The sequence below is a fragment of the Mus caroli genome, chromosome 1, assembly GCF_900094665.2.
Source record: "Mus caroli chromosome 1, CAROLI_EIJ_v1.1, whole genome shotgun sequence".
NCBI lineage: Eukaryota > Metazoa > Chordata > Mammalia > Rodentia > Muridae > Mus > Mus caroli.
In genome coordinates this window covers 27,479,239-27,501,915 of record NC_034570.1, presented here as the reverse complement: position 1 = coordinate 27,501,915, position 22,677 = coordinate 27,479,239, and the positions used below count along the sequence as shown (strand labels likewise).

The 22,677-nt window shown below is 38.0% G+C and overlaps 1 protein-coding gene across 1 annotated transcript in view; it reads right to left on the bottom strand.

The window, feature by feature from the left end:
• Window positions 1-391: 391 nt before the first annotated feature.
• The window catches only part of Khdrbs2 (KH RNA binding domain containing, signal transduction associated 2), a 465,344-nt gene continuing 443,058 nt past the window's right edge, over window positions 392-22,677 (bottom strand). The window contains exons 11-14 of the mRNA XM_029479380.1: window positions 18,918-19,005; window positions 2,006-2,115; window positions 1,087-1,174; window positions 392-632 (exon numbers count right to left, since the gene is read on the bottom strand). The gene's annotated coding sequence lies outside the window, so the exon portion shown is untranslated. The remainder of the gene's footprint in view (window positions 633-1,086; window positions 1,175-2,005; window positions 2,116-18,917; window positions 19,006-22,677) is intronic.

The window sequence follows — 22,677 nt, the reverse complement described above, 5'->3', positions numbered from 1 at the left end:
GCATCAACTCCAGGAGACAATCTTGACAACCTATAAGCTCAGACACTGAGATGAGGTTTAGAGTTAAATACTTGTGTTTTCTTCCCATCTCTGACCAAGACACCTGTTTTCAGGTCCTCCAATATCTTCCAGGCTATATCCTTCATTGTAGCACACACTTCAAACTGTGTCTTAATACCCTTGCCCAGAAATACCACACTGACATTTCCAAAATCATGTTTTATTAATTCCATTTGCACATTCAAATAGCATTTCTACAAAATGAAAAAAAAACCTTTTATTTAAATATCTAAACAATTTGATTGCTTTTTATAGTGCCAAGGCTGGTATTGTTCTTTATACATTTTTATTAACTATATCCAAAACACTGGATGCTAAATGGCCCCTGGACACAACTTGTATTAAACTATTTCCCTTACAGATTTGGGGATTTGCCACCTTTTCACTATTATCTACTCCAAAAATGCTTTATTTCAAGTTAGTTGTATCAGTTGCCAACACTGAATTTCCCATTATTTCCTCAGCAGTGTGTTGTCTTCATTAGCAAGTTTCATTTAGAAATTTCCTTCTAATCCAGTAGTTCAAGCTGCAGGGGATTTTATCTTCTATTCCCTGGGGACTTTCAGCAGTCTCTGCAGACAGGAGACAGTTTTGGATGTCACAATTGAAGAAGTGATATCTCCCCAGTCCTAGGAAGTTATTTCATGCTAAATATTAATAGTTTTACTAATGAGGAACCCTAACCTAAGCTGGATGATACTTTTACTTGGTGGTGGGAAAAGTAGAATATACCTGCATATGTGTGTGCATGTGCTTATTACTGCGGTGAATGTGTGTGTGTATTGCATGTGCACATACATGTTGTGTTTGGCAGTTTGTGTTGTGTATGTAATGTGTATAATGTGCATGTATAATCATTTATTCCTGAATGTATAGCATTGGAATACTATTTAAGATTTTATTATCTCCAAAGCCTACCATAAATCCTGACATATATATCTAGTCTAAAATATCTTAAAATTTAAAATTATATGGACTATTTTATTCATAATTTCAAAACGAATAAACATGCAAGAAATTACTTACCAATAAAGCTGTCAATATATAATTTCCTTGATGAATTTGACAACCCAGTCACCATTTGAATATTTCAATAATGAAAATCAGTATTGTTCTGGTAAATAAAAATATTATAAGTCAATTCATATTTACAATCAACAGGAAAAAAAAAGGAACTTTTATAATAGATGAAAAGTTGACTTTGGCAGATCTGTGTTTAGTAGTTTTCATGATAAATTCATTGAGTTTTTCTTTTATACCGAGCTTTTTAATTCTTGCTTGTGAAGGTCTCTCTGCGCCCCTGTAGTGTGTGTTGGTTGAATCAGCTTGAATTTGTTTAGCTTTTTTAAAAGATGGAACATCTAGCTGTTGGGCAAAATGAAGCATTAAGCTTTCTGGCAAATGTTATAAATACTTAAAAGTGATTGCTTTTGGAATGTGTAAACCACTTAAAATTCCTTCTCAAATGAGATGATTATTTTTGTCTGTTAGGAAAATATCTAATTTTACATAGTATCCAGTAGTTTCTCATATATGGAAAAATGAAGGGGTCTTGTAGTTTCTAGTTCTAGCAGACAATAGTCAGATGATTTTGCTTGCCATTCAATGTCCTTTCAAATCTTTCACATGTGTTCTGCATTGAACAGCACATTTGATCCTTACGCTCTTGAGGCCATATCTCATTCTTTCCGTTCATATTTTGGGTCTATACCCAACACCTTTCAATCACAAAGCAAACTTGGTCTTCTTCCTACAGTGTGAAATTACACAGAAAAGTCTTTCTTCTGATTTCCTCCTAATCTAACTTCCTCTTCAATTACTGATTACTTTAACCTCTCCATCTTTTCTGCTGAATTCCTTCTAAAGCTCAACTCATCCCGTGGTTCACTAGAACACTGGAGGATTTACATCTCAACTAAATTATATGACCGCCAGTTATCCTTACCTCTGTGCATTTTGATCTTTATTTTCTTTGTCTCCAGATTCTACAGTCTTGGAGGTATGGATCTGATTGACAGACATCTGGCATTCCCACTTAATATCTAATATGATGACCTGCACATGGTAATTATGACATGGGTGAATGAAGAGTGGGTGAGTCATCACTTTTCCTTAGGAGGAGAAAATAGTGCATCAGCCTAGTTACAAGACATAAAACAATATTATCCAACCAATAAATGCAGAAAAACATACAGATGTAAGCATGCTAATAGTCACAAAATAACCTGACCAAAGTGTGTTGAATACATGACAGCCAAAAAAAAAGAAGTGTAGACCTTGTTAGCATCTGGATTTGAACAAATTATAGGGGGTCACATTGATGTAACCAGAGAATCATATACACAAATGTGTAAAACACTAACGAAATCATTAAAGACCTACTGTATAAGAAAGGAATGAATACTTTATTGAACATGGCCCTTATCAAAGGTAAACACGTGATTATATTTAAATAACAGGCTGGTCATTTGTCTAAACATTCCAACAAAATTATGAGGATATAAAGCAGTCATTAACATTTGGCAAAATGTTGATCATTATCGGCACAGTGAGGGTGACATGTTTTCCTGTACTAGAGTCAACACAGGTCTAAAGAGCTCATTAGTTCATGTTATGATTACTTCCGTGAGTTGTCCGTTGGTCCTTTAACTTCCTTTTCTTTCCTCGCTTCAATGGTCATATGGGCAGCCTCCATTTTCGACTTCCTGAACATGCACCATGCTGACATTCCTGACATCCACCATGCTACTCGACAATCAAAACCTTTCAGTGCTTCCTTACTGACTACTAAGCAAAACCCACTGTCAATTCTTTCAGCATTGCGGAACTCAGATTCCCAGAATGTCTAAGTTTTAATTGTGAGACTTCCTTTAGGCAGTAAGTCAACTGAAACAGCTGCGTTTCTCTGAAATACTCCACACTTCAGAGTCTCCCTTTTTTGCTTTATGACGTTCCTAACTTTTCTACATAAGATACTCTTCCATTCTGTCTTCAATCTCCCTAAGCATGAAGCACTCTCGCCTGTCAGGATGTGCCTCTGTCTCTATGAGGTGCTAGCACACTCTGTGTATACTTTCCTTGGATATGGTTGTATCTCGTGCTATAACGCAGCATAACCCTCGCCACTGCACTTAAAGCACACCCTCTCTGAACACAACTTAGCTCTAATTGCTGGTACAGATCTGTGTGTAGAATATATTTAAGTAATACTGGTTAGCAGATGGATCGAACAGTACTAACAGACATAAGCAAAGGTAGTTTGGGATCAAGAAAAAAAATGTTCTCTTAAATATGAAGACAGTGGTTTTAAAATTCAGTAGTGAAATGATTGTTATTTCAGAAAAGTACCAGTCATTAGAACAAATACATTTATTATACATTTTTCACTGCCATGTTTATTCTATTCAATGCTGGAGTCGTATCAATGAAGAAACTGAGACTTGATCATACTTGGTAATTTCCATTTACATAGTTCATCTGAGTTCAAATCCAACTCAGGCCTTAACTTCCTTTATATTTTACTGTGTAGAAGAAGCCTGAGTTCTGAAGACATAACCAAGGAGGTATGCAGAAGGCTGAACAGAATGTAAACAGATGGCCTTGCCCTTCCTCTCTTGATTTCAGCAACTAGCTTCTCTTTAATTGGTTTTACGAGATGACTTTAAGTGTGTTTTCTTTTTTCTTTTTTAGCCCTGTATAAAGAGATGCAACATCCACATCTTTATTTGCCATTATTTCCCTTTGTCTTTTACACATCAGCTCTTTGTAATGAAATTGCTGACTGAATGCATGATAATGCCCTTCACTGAACTGCTCAAGAGTGGGCTTCATCTGAAGATTACAAACTGCAAGCACTGCCCTAGCAGGCATGTGCACACAGGCCTATTAATCAACATGCTACAGCACACACCCACCTCAGTAATTGTTCTTAGAACAGATTTCAAATTTCAGAAGAAAATTATTGCCATTACTTGATAGTTTCAGATCTCACTTGCTTCAAATACTTCTGTTTTCTTCCAGAAAACCAAAACCAAAACCAAAACCAAAACCAAAACCAAAACCAAAACCAAAACCAAAACCAAAACCAAAACCCCACAAAATCTCCCTGGAAAGATGAGATAATTGTAAGAACACTTAAAGTGTAGTACCTTTAAGCCAACTCCAAACTGTGGTTTAAACAAACTGTTTAGAAAATGCATATTTCCCCAAGGCGACCATTTAAAGGAACTGCTTTGAATATGTAAAACATTTTATAAATATGTACATATATCTGCATACATTCCCTGATATCTCTGTCTATACACATGTGTATGCATATGTTGATATGTATCTATATTCCCATAGTTTATATACTAAGTATCATAAATCTACTAAATATTAAACATGACAAAAATTTGGAAAGCAAGAAATGTTCTCTTGGAGGAGTGATAGAGATGCCTCTGGGAAAGGTCCATGGAGATTTGGCATAGACAGGTAGATACCTTAAGAATATTCCAGGTTATGCCATTCCAAACTAGTTTCTGGACTGATGGACCCATAACATGCTATTCTGTATAGATGGTGAAACTTATGGGATGTAAGAGCCCATTAAAGTTTCAGAAACATTTGTCAAGACAAAAACATTTCACTAAATTGCCAACACATAATATTATGGAGAGCCCTTGCTTTCCTTTTTAAACAAAGATTTATTCTTTATTTTAAATGTATGGTTGTTCATCCTTCATGTATATCTGTGTGCGAAGTATATGCAGTGCCTTCAGAGGCCAGAAGAGGGCATCATATCTCCTGGAAATGGAATTAGGATAGTTGTTAGCCACCATGTGGATGCTGGGAATAGCTTGAGAATCCTGCAAAAACAGCAACTCTTCTTAACTTCTGAGCTATCTTTGCAGCTTCTGCTTTTCTATATAAAAGTGTCTGACATCCCCCTCTCTGCGTCGAGCAATGGTTGTCAGGATGAGAGCTGTGATATTGGGGGAGATGCTGATATTGTAGTAGTATCCCTCTCATGCCTTCCAATGAGCACACATGCTTTTGTGTTTTAGTTTCCAGTGCCTTTCTTCAGCTTCTCTCTTACAAATTGTATAAGCGTGGCACATTTTAAAATCACACTGAGTGTTGGCCCCCTTATGTGAAAAATAGAGATAACCTAATACCTTACAAGAGTTATTTTAAAATTCAGTAATGCACAATATGCTTAGAAAGATGCATCACTTATCACCAGTCTGGCTGTGGACAATTCCAGCAGCTCAGGGGGAAACATTAATATTTTTATAGTTACCATCTTTCCTATAGTAGGTGCAGAAATGTCACAGGAACCTGATGTTGTAAATATGCATTCCCTGTCATGAGCACTACATAAGCTCTGAGATTACCAAGTATTTTTAAATACTTGGCAATAATAAAGTAACAGACAATGCCCAGAGCCCTTGCCTCCCAGATACAGAGAAATAGGAGAGTGACCTTGGAGGAGAAGAGGAAGGGAGAGGAGGAGAGTGTGTGGAAATTGTGCGAAAACACTTCCGTGCATATTACTGATTGTCCTTGCTTTTGATTGTTGAACCTGGGCATCTGTATGCAACCCAGGTTAGCCCTAGCCCCACAAATCCTCTGGTATCAACTTCCTCGGTGGTAAGGGTAAACCTTTGCATCACTATGCAAGACTAATTTGTCTACTGTAAATACCAGTATGCAGTTACTTTTTTTTTTAAACTTGTAGAGTGTTGAAAATACATTTTAACCTGCCTTTTGTGTGTGTGCTTAGAAAAGCCCCTGATGTTTCATGCCCCACCCCCCACCCCAGCATCATCTTCATCTGTCAGAAAGCATTTCACTCCTGGAGCAATGAGGAGAGTTTATTTCACTTTTAATTATTTGGCAATTCTGAGACTATTTTTGTCATTAGGAGAGAACTTCTGGAACATGAATACATACAATGGATATTTAAATGTGCATTTATTACCTTAACTTTTAGGCTTCTATAGATAAAGCATGATCATTGAGGAATAATTATGAAGCTATTTTATAAGCAGCAAATCACTGTGAAAACATTTAATGATAGTGGAAGTAATAATTTGCTATGAGAGAATTTTGATATTTAGGCTTAAAATTTATGTGGAGAGGATGAAGAGAGGCCAATGCACACAGGTAGAGAAATCAAAGAACTAATTGAAAAGACCACAATGAGAAAATAATTTTGCTTATTTAAAATTTAACATCCATACATCTTGTGTGTGTGTGTTTGTGATTGTGCATGTGGTAAATGTGATACCATGTAGGGTAATAATACCCACCTCACTCCACACACAAGAGCAATAGATAATTTAAAACAAATTCCAGTGCCAGGCATACGCAAGCTCTCTTCTAGTTCTTGGTTAAAGGAATCTAAAAGACTGCCTAAATAATGTAGACTATTCCCATGCTCTTGGTTGTGTTCCTGTAAATTGAAGGTAAGAAACTCATGACTTGAAGGAATCAAGCTAGAACCGACCTGGAAGCCTCCTCCCTGAGGACTGAAGTATCTCTGAGTATCTGAAGGTGCTCTATAGTCTTGCAAAGGGGGAAGACCAGTCACAGTCCTACCCGGCTGTAAAACCCATGAACCACAACATTGCATGCTGCTTGTGGCTTCTGACTTTAATTTTAGAAATCATGAGGCAGAGGCAGGCAGGTCTATGGAGGGAGTTTAAGGACAGCCTGGCAATAGATTAGCAATGTAGGGATAATAGCACTTAGATCATGGTGACAACCAGCACCTGTTTAATTGGATATCAGGGTTGCTCGGTAGAAGGTAATTCTTGCCTTGTGCTATCAACCTAGACAACTCCCATGACTGGTGATGTCACACAGACTTTAGAGGAGAATTTACTATTGCCACTCTCCTAAATCAATATCACTCTCAACTGCATTCTAGATATTTATCTTCATGTCCACATCAAAGAGTAGCTGTCACTCCTCCTTCATGTAACTTGTTTTTGGCAGAGACCATTACAGAAATCTACAAGTGGTCACAGTGAAGAGAACTGACCTTGGGTACCCTTCATCAATTGATACATGTATAATGGAAACCTTATACCTAAGCATCAGTGAGACTGGTGGAAGAGGGAGCAGTCAGATGCAAGAGTCAGAGGACCAGTGGACATTCCAACACTGGTCGGGGGGAGTCTCACAAATCCACCCCTAGATGAAGAGCTACAGGCCACTCGTGGCTGCTGACAATCAACTTTCTCTTGGCATGGGACCCCTTCTAGGTTATTCAGTCACAAATGGTCAGCCCTAATCACACACACACACACACACACACACACACACACACACACACACACACACCATATAATTGTGAAGTCTTAATTCTGCAGAGTGAAAAAGGGTAGTAGGAGGAACTGGAGGGGTTCAAAGGATAGTATAAAATGATGTAAATACAGGAATGGTATAGGAAGTTCTCAAAAAATTGAATTGTTTTATATCTTAAAGGCAAAACCAGCTGCAGCCACTATTTCCACAAACAGGTAATACTAAGCCAAAAGATATGATATATAAGTAAGTTAATGCATAATTATCTACAATTATGTACAGCTGTGTCACTTAAAACAGAACTCTGCTGTTGGGTAACTGTTCCTGTCTGCCACAGAGATGAATTTGTTTCAGTCATGAGTTGTGACCCAACGGATTAGAAAATCAATTCTAAATGCACTTAGTGAAATTTTAAAATTTAGTATGCAGCTGCTTCTCACAATGGCCAAAACTTGTCGATTATTTCCTTTTGTACTGAAATGTTCTCATTAAATATGTAACATGTTTTACATCCAAACTTCTGCCCCAACTAAGGAAATAGGCATCTTGCTACCATGTATCTAGAGACCTTGTACAAAATTTTGTATTACTCAATTAGCCATAATGATCCTGTGTGCACCTTATTTACTTGTTGTTGTTGTTGCTGTTGCTGCTGCTGGAGACAGGGTTTCTATGTAGCTCTGGCTGACCTGAATCTCACTCTGTAGAGCAGACAGGTCTTGAATTTTGCCTCTGCTTCCCAAGTGCTGGGATTAAAGAGCTCTGATTACACTGTTTTCATTATTTAGTTTTGCTATTAAATATTTATGTCATCTGAGGGGAAGGATCCTCAATTGAGAAAACACCTTCATAAGATTCAACTGTAGGCAAACCTATAGGGCATTTTCACCTTTAGTGATCGATGGAGGAGGGTCCAGCCCACTGTGGGTGGTGCCTTCTCTGGGCTAGTCCTGGGTTCTATAAGAAAAAGAACTCAAGAAGTTAGACTCTAGAGAACCAAATAAACCTATTAAAAATAGGGTACAGAGCTAAACAAAGAATTATCAACCTAGAAATACCAAATGGCTGAGAAACACCTAAAGAAATGTTCCAACATCCTTAGTCATCAGGGAAATACATGCAGATAAAACAACCCTGAGATGACACCTCACACCAGTCAGAATGGCTAAGATAAAAAACAAAACAAAACAAACAAACAAACAAACAAACAAACAAACAAACAAAAAACAGGTGACAGAAGATGCTGGTGAGGATATGGAGAAAGAGGAACACTCCTCCATTGCTGGTGGGATTGCAAGCTGGTAGAACCACTCTGGAAATGAGTTTGGCAGTTTCTCAGAAAACTGGATATAGTACTACTTGAGGACCCAGCAATACCACTCCTGGGATTATACCTAGAAGATGCTCCAACATGTAATAAGGACACATGCTCCACTATGTTCATAGCAACCTTATTTATAATAGCCAGAAGCTGGAAAGAACCCAGATGTCCTTCAACAGAAGAATAGATTCAGAAAATGTGGTACATTTACACAATGGAATACTAGTCTGCTATTAAAAACAATAAATGCATGGAATTCTTAGGCAAATGGATGGATCTGGAGGGTGTCATCCTGAATGAGGTAACTCAATCATGAAAGAACACAGATAGTATGCACTCACTGATAAGTGGATATTACTGAGAAGCATGGAATACCAAAGATACAATTTATAGACCACATGAAGCTCAAGATGAAGGAAGATCAAAGTGTGGATACTTCAGTACTTCTTAGAAGGGGAAACAAAATACCCATGGAAGGAGTTATAGAGATAAAGTGTGGAGCAGAGACTGAAGGAAACACCATCCAGAGACTGCCCCACTTGAGGATACATCCCATATACAGTCACCAAACCCAGACACTATTGTGGATGCCAACAAGTGCTTGCTGACAGAACCCTGATATAGCTGTCTCCTGAGAGGCTCTACCAGTGTCTGACAAATACAGACGTGGATAATCTCAGCCAACCATTAGACTGAGCACAGGGTCTGCAAGTGGAGGGGCTAGAGAAAGGACCCAAAGAGCTGAAGGGGTTAGCGGCCCCATAGGAGGAACAGTAATATGAACCAAGCAGTACTCCTAGAGCTCCCAGGGACTAAACCACCAAGTAAAGAGTAGACATGAAGGGATTCATGGCTCCAGCTACATATGTAGCAGAGGATGGCCTAGTTGGTCATCAATGGGAGGAGAGGCCTTTGGTCCTGTGGAGGTTCTATACCCCTGTGAAGGGGAATGTCAGGGCCAGGAAGCAATTGTGGGTGGGTTGATGAGCAGGGTGAGGGTGGAGATGATAGGGGGCTTTCCAAGGGGAAACCAGGAAAGGGAATAACATTTGAAATGTAAATAAAGAAAGTATCTAATAAAAAGAGAAAGAAAGAAAGAAAGAAAGAAAGAAAGAAAGAAAGAAAGAAAGAAAGAAAGAAAGAAAGGAAGGAAGGAAGAGAAGAGAAGAGAAGAGAAGAGAAGAGAAGAGAAGAGAAGAGAAGAGAAGAGAAGAGACGAGAAGAGAAGAGAAGAGAAAAAAAGAAAAGAAAAGAAAAGAAAAGAAAAAAAGGAAAGAAAAGGAAAGAAAGCAGGCTGAAGTAATTGTGGGGAGCAAGTAAGTAGCAGCTCCCTCCATGGCCTCTGCATCAGCTCCTGTCTCCAAGCTCCTTTCCTGCTTGAGTTCCTGCCCTCACTGCTTTTGAGGATAAACAGTTAAATGGATGTAACTGTGATGAAATGATACCATTCCTCCCTAAAATGCTTTTGTTCGTAGTCCTCCATCACAACAACAGTACTAAGAAGAAGCATCTTAGTAGGAAATATAAGAAAAAGTAATCTTCATAATATCTGGGGACTAGGCTTGCTCTCTTGATTGAAAAGCCCAATGGCAAGAGCACTGATATGAGAGAAGCGATGATAATTAAGAACAGAAGTATCTCAGAAGTGACTCAGAATTAGAGCTTACACATTTCTTTATCCCAATTTGTTTTAAAGAAGGAAAGTGAAGTTAACATAACATTATAAGGTGAACTTTAGCTGTTGGTGTCATGCCATTCGGAGTTTTTATGTAACTAGCTGTTTTTGTAATTAACTGAAATATTTACCTATGAATCCATTATTTCTCTAGATAGTTTCTGTGGTACAAAACATGTGCATCTGACGTTCTAGTTGTCTGTTTTAGGTAAGAGTGAGATCTACTCTGACACCAAAAATAATGGTCAGCACAAATGCTAATGATGTCCTACCGTGCTCCAGTCACCTATAATCTATCAACACAACACCATTACTTATTTTTCTGTTCCTATTTTGCTTTGGCTGTATCATTCATTCATTCATTCATTCATTCATTCAAATTATGTCTGCCATAAAAATAATGGTGATTTGCAGTTGAGATCTATAGCTTCATGGAAACTGACTCTGTTTGTCCATCGCTGGTTGGTTTGTGTTCTACGCTTGCTATTATATCAGGTACTTAGCGTAGTGCAGTGTCCATAAAAGACTCTAACTAAATATGTGTTAAATGAACCACACACTCATAAGGACTTGTAAGGCAGCAAAGAACACTGGCAAATGTGAGGGTCTCTTATTTTAAAAACTAACAGTGCTATTTATAAGGATATACAGGGAGAATGTAATTAGTTGTGTCTTTTTGGATGAAGGAAAGAGATTCAAACAACGTTTGAATGAGGAAGTTTGCTTAACCACCGAGTTAAGTCAGCAGAGACTCCTTTAGCAATGCTGAGCTGAATATGGAGCAGACGGTGAGTTACTGTTCTCCAAACTGTTGAGACGACAGGGAATGGTGTAAGAGTAGTCTTTGTTAGATACTTGACAGATATACGAAGTCATAGTTTCTATTGGTTTAAGAACTGAAGAGAACAAAGCGATAACCCTGGCTTTGTGCTGTGCTGTTTTATGTCTCTCTGACACCTTTGGCCATGCTGCCTTTCAACACTTGCTATTTCTAATGTGCATTTCTCATTCCCCATCCACACCTTACTCTATCTTGTTGAACTTTTATTCATCATGTATTAGCAATCCCATCTTAATTTTTGGATGGCAGCAAAAGTAATTATTAAAAAATGACTAATGAGCAACTAAATTTGCTAGACTTTATTCCGAACGTTTTGTGCATTCTATATTATTTAATTTCAGGATGAAATGAATTAGATTCTTTTATGATCTCCACTTAGGAAGGAAGAGGGGTAGTGAAGAAAAGCAGGGGTTCATAACTTGTTTGCGATCTTCAACTGGAGACCAAGGTGGCCTGCTTCCCGACATGCTCCACGTCCTGCTCTTGCAGCTATGTTGTGTTCTTCCTCTGTTCTAAATAGATTTGATTTATGATAACTGAGTGAACACTCATCTGTGCTCTGTGTTTTTGAAGATATTCTTGCTGGGAAGAAGCACGATGCTGCAGCAGAATGTGGGAAAGTGCCCATTTAGGTTTTCACCTCTCTGGTTGGACCGCAGGCTTTCACTGACAGGTGTTTTACTGAACTGCCTGTGGCATCTTTAGGACTAGGCTGCCACAGCAGTGAACAGCAGAGATTTTTTTTTCAACCTTTTTCTTTCTCATGTCAAGGTGAAAACAAACCGATAAGAGTAGGAGCCTTTCCTGGGAGGAGGCAGATCATAAACCCGTGAAGTTTTATAAGAGACAAAAGCAATTTTTTTAGTGCTCCCGGTTTTCTGCTTTCTATACTTTTTTTTTTCTGCTCAAGACCATTTGAGAGTTGAAATAATTAAGGATTCAAAAGAGCTGTTGACTCCCACGGATTCACTTATTCAATGAGTATTTACGGATACCTGCTATGTGCCGGGTTTTGTGTTAGGAATGTTGTTTACTGGTGACAGAAACTTAGGTACAGAAAAACTGTTGAGGGAAACAAATTGAACATACAACTCACTTTTATACAAATGCACATATGGATGTATTTTAAAATGTTACTTATGAAAATGCATAATTTATGTATACTATTTTACATATTTATGATTGAAATTGTACATTTTCTTGTATGCTTATTATATATACAGCTATAAAACATATACACATAATATAGTTATGCATTGTGAAGAAAAGGAATAGGACCTATGACACCTACTTATCAGTGATGAAAGTTCTAAAAAGATAATGGTGAGTCCCTGGGGAGAGCAATTTAAGGATACCCCTTATTTCATTATTACTATTTTTGTTTTTGATTGTTTTGAGACACGATCTTTCTATGGAGCCCAGGCTATCCTGGAAGTTGCTATCCCCAGACTGGGATAGCAGTCCAGACTGGGATAGTGTCCTCAGACTCACTCATGCAGACCTGCCTACCCCTGCATCCTGATTTCTGGGATTAAAGTCATAAGGCACAAAAGGCAACATCTCTGCAGTTCCTGCTCTACCAGACCTAGATCACAGACTATCTGGAGAAGAAACCACCCGACCTGCGTTCTGTGGAGCAGACCAAATATCCATTTATAATGGATCTATCTACAGTGTGACTATGCAGTGTGTTTATTTGACAAAGAACTAAAAACACCAGCACAGCTGGTAATAAAATCTAAAAGACATTCAGTTCACAAGCCTATTCTGTGGAGAGTAAAAGAACAAAACCCAGACACCTGTCTGTGAAGCTCCAAGTCTAATTGCAGAGAGTAAACAGATGCTTAAGAAATGGTACTGGAGGCAATGGACCACTGTGAGCAGAGACAGCTGTTATGACTGAATAAGCAGAGCATGGCTGAGTTCTTCCCCTGGAAGGAAATGAGTTAGAGGCTCAGCATTTACTTAATGATGGCAGAGGCAGCGAGAACATATTTGGATGGACATGGTAATGAAGTCTTAGATTCCGTCAACAGCCTCAGAGAGAGAATGCAGCTGCTGCTGGAAGAGAACACAACCAAGAACAGACTTGAGAATTTTCATCTAAATTTGTTAAAGAACTTTCATTTCTTTCCTGTTTCACTGCTGTTCAACAAAAATATACGTATCTTTATGAGCAGAGAGAAAACACTGGGTGTTAGAACAATAACCTGTTTGTTGGTAAAATATGTCTTACAATTATGAACCTTGAACAACACACCGCTTTCTTGCCAAGAGCTCCTACTAATTTTGACCTAGTATGTGAGGCCCCAGAGCTTACAGTACTGTTTTAGTAGCTCAGCAAACTGTGTTTCAAATAACACCCATATGTCAGGGATGTTTCTGGGCAGTAGATGTAGGAATTCAAGGCAGACATTTTATTTTGGACCCTAAAATCTGACAGGAAAGGGGAGCATTCCGTTGTAAATAATGCACCCCTGAGACACAAGTAAGAGTTGCAAGCAACATGTTTCATGGAGTGCGGGAGTTTGTATAACCTAACAGGAGAGACTGGGAGGGAAAGAGCCCTTTGAGAAAGCAAAGCAGAGAAATGGTATGGTGTGTGTCAAAGGAGCGTGAGAAACCCCACCCAAGGCTATTTTTAGAAACTTGGCATTGGTATAGGTTCAATGCCCCAAGAAGGCTTAAGAATGCCCAGGGTTGCAGACCAATAGTCTGACACTTGGGCTTTAAGACAGAAGAATAACTACAAATTAAACCTTTTGGAAATAGACATGTTTTGTGGTCTGCTTTTTTTTTTTTCATTGGGAAGAAGTACAAGAAGTAGATTATTAGAATAGAAACTATCATACTATATGTTCTAGCTCTGCTGTTTGCCTGTAGGGAAGTCTAGGAACCTTGTTGTCCTTTGTGATTTACTAGGGGAAACACTAACTTTTGATAGGAGAAATCAGCTCCATCAGTTTCATATATGGGGGCTGCTCTGTGTAAAAGAGGAAGAGGCTAGGTTAGCAATCAAAGGCAATAGTTAGGTGTGTTCTGTCGTTACAGTTAGCAGAAACTAAGGCAGTATTTTCTGGCCCCACCTCTGAGACAGCACTGGCAGTGCTCAGGTGGCACAGTCACTGAACAAAGAATTGCTAAAGGGAACACAGTGCAGGAGATCCTGACCTGGAAGTGTCTCCAAAGTTGGAGTAGTCATGACAGGACAGAGACTGCTGCCAACAGTCTTTCTTTCCCAGGAATTTAGTAAAAGCAGGTGGCCCATGTCCAACCTGGAATCTCGCACAATGAAGATTCACTTGGAATCTTTGAATGGGACTGTAATTCAGGTACTGAGAAAAATAAGAAATTGATAATTGCCAAGAGAAAAGCTGTGAAGTAGAAAAAAATAAAATAGGATAAACCAGAAATTAGTACCTGGAGTAAACCATAACAAAACTAAACTAGGGAAGAACAGGAAAGGGCTATCACAGCATGGGGAGCTGGATGCTGTGTGGTGGGAACCAGAGTCTAGGTAAGCTTGAGAGGGAAGAGGTAGGAGATGAAGATGCTGAAGGAGTGGGAAGGAGACAGAAGTCAGCTCAGAGAAATGTTCTGTCTTCTGCCTGTTCATCTCTAGTCTCCAGAGACTCCACTTGCAGAAGCCAGCTGTACTAGATGGGACTGCATTGCAGCAAAGGAGCCCCAGAGAATAGCTTCCTCCTTATTGAGCCAGAAGAAGTGCAAAGACTGAGTTCAAGGGCAAACAGACCTAGAAACTGCAAAACCCAGTGAAGAGAGTTGAGCTGTGGATATCTTGAAAAGGAAGCCTACACTCTTAGAAGGTCTGCCTATAACGTAAGTATGTGCAAGACAAATCTCCTCTCCCTTTGCTTTGCTTGGGCAGGCCAGGAGGGAACAGTGATGTGTGTATATACCATGAATCCACAAATGCGCAAGGAAACTGGTTTCAATCTGTCTAGAAATGCTCACCAGAAAAGACTAAGTGGCCTTTTTCTTCTCAAAGAAATTGCTGCTTTTTTTCCCCCAAACTTAACCTGTGTGCAAGAATTTCTGTTTATGCTACCACCATATTTGATTAATCAGAAACCCCTTGACTTTGTCAACAAAGGCTTATTTGCCTACATTACCATGTTGCATGGCACTGAGATGGGGGGTTCTCTCTGAATCTTTATACTGACCTGCAGTATTTTGATAAATGCTATTGCCTAGAAGGAGTCAGTAGGAAGTTTGGGCACCATCTGTGTTTATTTCTGTAGCAATAGTAACTGCCTGGAGAAAAATCTGATGCTCATGGAAAAAATGCAGTATAAGCAGAACCTCAGACGATGCCTTTAGGATAATTACTGTACCTTTCATTGACACAGTGCTTTATGTATTTCAAACTGTTTTGATGGGCTTTTATCACGGATTTCTACAAAACTTGTGAAAAGGGGGAATTGGTTTCTAGATAGAAAAGCTCAGCCTGGAAAATTACACTGATACTGGGCAATCTTTAGAGGACTCCAAAGTTAGTTAAACAGTCTAATCTGCTGCTTGTAGGCCAGATCACACTACCAAGCACTTTCTTTGTTCCAGGAACATTCTAAAAGGGCAAAAGAATCATAGCTTATTAAATATGTATTTTCAGCAGGAAAAGAATCATAAAGGGGCATATTGTTTTATTATTATTTCAAGGAAGGAGAGGCTGAGGCAGAGGTCTTCTATTCACTGTTAGCTGACAGTCAGTGAAAGATTTGTACCAAAGCAATCTAACCAAACACAATTTCTCCTAAGCAGTGCCTTGTTTATATATTTAGTCATCCAGCAATATTCCTAATTATAGAGACACATGTTTAGCTTGCTCAGCTATCTTTCTTACACACTCCAGGGCAATTTACCCAGGGATAGGATTTACAACAAGTTTGCTGTTCCCTTTCCTCTTACATCTATTAGTTATCAAGAAAATGTCCCACAGACATGGTCACAGACCTATCTGAAGGAGGCAATTCCTTAATTGAGATTCCCAGGTATGTCAGGGTCACACCTAACAACTAACAAGTTGGTGACTAACAAGAGCTATCACACAAAGGATGTATCCTTAATACAGAAATTCATTGTGTTCTCAACTGTTTCATGTGACCCAATGTGAATGACCTGTTTTAGCTATGACCTTGTTTAATCACTACTCGTAAAGGATTGTACAAACATGTTTTTCTCCAAGTGTTTTGCTCTGATGATGATGATTCCTGTGTAGGATGAGGTTGGGAAGAAAGGAGGATGATACAGTGCCAGCCATTTCAGAGACCTGGAGTGCTAAGCTTTGAGCTAGTCTACTTGGCAGCTAACTTAAATACATTCTGTTGAGCTTTTTGAAGTTGTGAAGTTTCATTCATTCCTTAGTTTCACATGTCTTGAGAGCTTATGGAATAATACTTTAGGGTGATTGGCTACTTTTTAAAGTAGACTTTCTATTTTAGATCCCAGTCAAATGGATCCAAACCAATGGAGAGAACTAGCCAGGACCTCAAGTGGCCTTAAGTTGAGGTTTCCAGTGCCCTAGTGCTGTGACAATAGGTTCTGCCTAGGCTCCTTCTTTGAGGTCCTACTTGCTCATTTCCTAATTCCAAAGAACTATGAATTAAAATTGTCTCAGTTGGAATCCATTTTCTGTGCCTTACACATACTGTATGAATGATAAATCAAAGCGTTCTCTCATCAGATCATCATGGCCTTTCTCCATCTGTATTCTTTCTTCTAGTTCCTGCCTCTTATCACTTTCTCCCTATTTCAAAAAGGACTCCTGAGATTCCTCCAGGAGAATATGAACATTTGACCATTCTCCACTACAGAAAATATCACTAAGGATGTTTGATTTAACTGGGACTAATATGTAGAGTGAGATGAAGTTATCTTTTTGACTATGACTTTAGAAGCTTTCTCAACAAACCCAACCAAAACCTCAAGCAGCCAATCAGCCAATCATCTCTTACAAAAACAAGTAGTGAGCAGCAGATAGAGCTTGAGAAGCCTTGGTAAACTATGGTCCTATTGATGGATTGGGTTGGTGGCTCTGCTGCTTCCTGTGGAGGGACTGATCTCAGAAAAGGATTTACTAGCTATGTAGGTTCAAATGAGATGTTCTTCACAGTCTTCAGTGTTTGATCTCTTCGCTTCCAGTTAGCAGCACTGTTTGGGAGTTTGAAGAAATGTGGCCTTGCTGGGGAAAGTCTATCTTTGGAGTTTGCCTTTGAAAATGTAAAGAATCTTGCTATTTCTAGTGTGCTATCTCCACTTCTTGTTATAATTCAAGATATGAGCTCAGGTGCTCCTCTGGCTGCCATGCTTGCTGACTGCTGTGTCATAGACTCTAATATTCTGCTGGAACCGTAAGCCCTAATGAATTCTTTCTTTGCCACAGTCATGGTGCTCTGTCACAGCAATAGAAAAGTCACCAATATACCAGCTGTTCTCAGAAGAGAACACCCTGCAGCTAACATGTTTATAGCTCCTTGACTTTCCCATCCTTTCTTCTGGAAAATAAAAAAAGCCTAAAAGTTTGCATCATAAGCTTATGATTATTGTGAAAGCCTTTGGTTCCAGAACAACAACAGCAACACAAAAGCAAACAAAAATAACAACAACAAGACAAATAGAAGAAACTGCTATAGCTAAAGCACTCAATCTTTACAAGGAGACCACTGTAATTGGCCTCATACACAAGGGGGATTGGATAAATCAAGTGTCTGAGCTGTCCTAATCATTTAATGTCTAAGTAGCACACAAAGTTTAGATGCTAATCCCTATGTTAACAACGTAAAAGTCAACATGTAAGCCAAAGCATAGACACCCTGCCATTGTTAGTTTGCAGTCTAAATTAGGTTTACTAGCTATGAATAAATTTGTTAGAGATATTAATATAAACATATAATCATATATAAAGTCCCAATTGGGTTGATGCTTTTTCATAGATATATTACTTGAGCATTACTAGGAATTTGTTGATATGTTTTTACCTAGCCTAGATTGACCTACTAGCTTGGATCTAATCTTATCTGAGATGTAGACTGGAAATCTTAGTATAAGTTTCTATTTTTAAAACATTAAAGATTTATTTTTATTATTTAAAGGTAGGTGTGTGTGAAGCAGGTTGATCCAGACTTTGACCTTGCTGCCACTAAGAAGGAGATTACCTAGGGTGGAACCTTCTGACCTAGATGGCTCTTTTGTTCTGTCACCTGCCACTGCTCTCTCCAAGACACTGCTACCTGCTGAGAGGCTCCTGAGATATACCAGAGGCACATCCTATTCTGCACTTCGCCTACAGCCTGGCTCTCAACACCAAGAATGGACTGGCAGGGGTGGGGGTGGGGGGGAGATGGGCCTTCCCCCTTTATAAGCACAGTTTCTGAGTAAAATCGTGTCTTGGTCTCCATTAATCTCTCGCCATTTAAGTCTTTTTCAGCCCCAGCCTGCCTTCCAGGTGTATCCGGTTCTTGTAGGCCGTGGGCCGGCTTACAACAGATGATGATGGTGTATATTCATGTGGAAACTAAAGGAATGAGGTACCACCAGGAGCTGGAGTTGTAGGTGGTTTTGAAAAATCTGGCATGGGTGATGAGAACTGAACTTAGGTTTTCTCCAAGCACAATATGGAACTTTAAGTCACTGAGTCATCTCTCAAGCCCTAAAGTCAACATCGTAATTTTAGTTAAGGAAGAAAGACAAAGTTTCTTTTCACTTACTTTTTCTCTGCATCTGATAATCCATCCAACTCTCATTTCTATTGTGATGCCATCCTTTTCAGCTGTAGGCCAAAATAACTCCTTTAGTCTGTAATGACAGCACACAGTCCATATTTGTACACATATTTTATATCAGCAAATGAATTGTAATCATATGTCATACATAGGCCTGGTCATATTTACTTGCCTCTCTTTAGCACAAAGAACTTAGTGAATACTTATATGAATTTCTACTTTTTTGTTAGAAATAATGACAAAACATTTCAGTATGATAACATTTCTGTACATATGTTTTATTGTGACATGGCTTACACAATGGTATACCAATGTTAATTATATATAAATGGTATTTATGTTCATTTAAGATATTTTATCAGAAATATTTCTAAACTATGGCAATATTTAGAGATTTCAGAGGAAAGTATAGCATAAGAGTTGAAATTTCATTGGTTCAAATGCATTTCTTATTTGAGATATGGTGAAAAGATTAATTAAAGATAAGCAGTATGTGAAGAACATGTCCTTATCAAGTGTTCAGTAGACAAGTGTGAGTATAGATTTGAGATTTTGGGGAGTTCTTCTTCCACTAAGAATTTTCCTTCTATTCAGATTCTGTGTCCGGTATCCTGAAAATCAGTTACTCCCCGATGCCCAGCATAGAAGCTTTTGAGGTGGAGAGTCTATGGAAACAATACCAATGTAATCCCTCATTCTTCATTTTTAACTTGTGAACCTGTTTAGGATTACTAGCTGAAGCAATGCATTTGTATTCATGAAAGTCATATGTTTTGTCTTGCAGAACTGTTTTACAAAGTTGTGGCACAACACAGGGACAATAAAAAATACAGTATCTGGCATAAACCAATCATTCAGCACATCTTTTTCATTGATACAGAGACATCAGTACATTCAAATACTTCCCAGCTGAGATCAGATTCTTGCTGTATCTTAAAGAGCACTTGGCTTTATAAAAATACAGTTATAGGAGCTCAGGATAATCAAGGTAGAACTTCTTATAATATTTGAATATGTTAAACAAAATAATTTATTATACAAACTGGTAATTATTAAAAAATAGAATCTTCGGCCATTTGTAAGGTCTAGGTTTGCTCACTGTGGGGGCACACCATGCTGGTTTAGTTTCTCGAATTCTGTCACCTTAACTCTCATATGGAAATAGTAAAACACTTGACTCAGTACTGGTTCTCCTTTTTTTTTCATTGCTGTTCACAGAAACCAAGGCTTTGTGCAAATGATCTACCACTGAACCCTATGTCCTAGTCGATGCCTTGTTGGGTTATTATAAAGAATTCATTATTTATTGAAAGCATTTGAAGGTCTCTAGCAATTGGCCAGCATCTAATAAATGAGTAATAAATACTGAAAGCCTTTTATTATTGTTGATAGATAAGGTTAACCTATTTTCTCATGCATATTAAAACTTTGAAAAGGAAAATGTAGTATTGGTCAGAATTTACAACAGATCAACAACTGTAAACTAAGACTAATGGGCACTCTATTTACAATGGATACATGCATTTCTCATTGTGTTTGAGAGAAAATTAGAATTTCAGGAGGGAACTTATTGACCTATTCTATTGCTTTCTGTTTACTCTGCTCAATGTCATACTGTCGCACAGATATTTACTGAATGCCTCCATGCTGGCTCTTTGTAAAAAAATAATTGAACTTCCCACTAATATAAAAAGGCAAAATTTGGAAAAATGACCACAATAATCCTTTAAGCAGGGGTCCTGCAAATTTCTATCAGCTATGATAGATGCTATTTCTCTTCATGAGAACTATTGTCTACTGTTCCATATATTGTCAAAAAGTGGTTCAAACATGTATCATGTTCTTTCAACAAAATTCATCTCGCTGGTGACTTATTTTGATTTTTTTTTTACTCTGATATTCAAGAATTCATAACTTCAAATTCAGGTGATATAAGACATGAAAGCCATGGGTAAATGAGAATCAATATATTACTCTTATGTTGCTATAGTGCTCAATAAAATCAGGAGTTTTTCACCTGTTTGACAAAAATTTAATATATCACTCAGCTTCCATCTGAAGGGAAGAGCTATTCCACTTTAAACATTTCTGCTTAGGCTCATATTTAATCCTCTCTATAGCCACCTTACAAACAGAATTCACAAATGAAATCATAAATGGATGAAGAAGGATACACCTCACTGCTGGCAGCACTGACCCTCAAAAGATACCAGTGCCAGATTTGTGCTAACTTCTGGGCTTCCTATGATGCATCATCACATATTCTTTTTTGTTGTTGTTGGTGGTGGTGGTGGGTTTTTTTTTTTTTGGTTTTTTGAGACAGGGTTTCTCTGTGTAGCCCTGGCTGTCCTGAAACTCAACTTTGTAGACCATGCTGGCCTCGAACTCAGAAATCTGCCTGCCTCTGTCTCCTGAGTGCTGGGATTAAAGGTGTGCGCCACCACTCCTGGCTCACAATTAATTTTTTCTGTCTTGTTGAGCATCCTAATTCATAGGAGGGAAAGGCACTGCTTGTTGAGAAAAGGAAAACACATGTTCTTTTGCACACTAAGGATAACATCACACCACACACAGCATGTGCGAGTGCTACTGCAAATATATTTTCATAAAACTGTGGCTGTCCTCTTCTTCATGTCCCCTGCTTTATCCCATCAACAAGAGGGTCAGAAATGGTGACTGACAGGAGGGAGGTTTAAGGTGCCCTGCTGATTTTACACTATGAACACAACCAAGTAATTCCAGACTTGACATTCCTAATAAGAGCTTTGGACATTAGCACAATGGGTTGGATGTTCATTTCTTAGTTGACTTGGCATTTCCTAAACAGTGTTTCATTAAAATGTATGCTGTTGAATTTGTGAGAATTTGATTATCTCATCTCCATATTTTTGTCACAAATAGAGATTATTCACCCATCACTGATGTTCTAACACAAAATCCCTGTTTTCAATAGCTAAGGTGGTTCCAGATGGGTTGAGCAACCTTGCATACATAATAATAAGGAACAATTTATCTGAGCATTTGACTTATTTTAATTTACTTTTATCTTAATTCAACTATATGTATATTATTATTTGATGTTATATACATATAATTTGATGTTAAAACAAGTCATGAAGTCCCACTGAATATGCTTTGTCTAACTCTGTATATTGTTATACATTAATTCATATAATAATTAATAATTTTATTTTTGAAGTTATTGAACAACCAAGGAACAAAACAATTTGAGCATGTTCTCTGGGCATTTCATATGTATACTGATAGAAATTACATAATAAATCCTCAGTCTTGCCTCCAGTAAAAATTAATACAGAATGTTACCACAGATATTTTATAGTTGTTTTTTTGTACATTAACAAAGTGCAAAAGATATTTTAGAACATACATTGGGCATAAACTTTGTGTTTATTATGCTAACACAAGCCTTAATTTATTGTCTAACTGTAGCTAAAATTGTTGGGAAATGTTCAAGTGTTTTATGTTATAAGCATTCTGTTATTATAAGTGTATACTTGTAATACTGTAAGTGTACTATTTGAAATACAACACCTGGAACACCTGTAAGTAATGTTAACTCTTTTTACCTGAAAAGTATGAATAATGGCTCAATGTTTGTGGACTATTTGGCAAATGACTTATTTATGATTAGGTTAGTAAATATTTTTTCCAAAACTTTATGTTTAAAGTAGAATTCTGGCTTATAAGTAAGGCTGAAGTCATGTAAATGCCTGGTATTGAAATT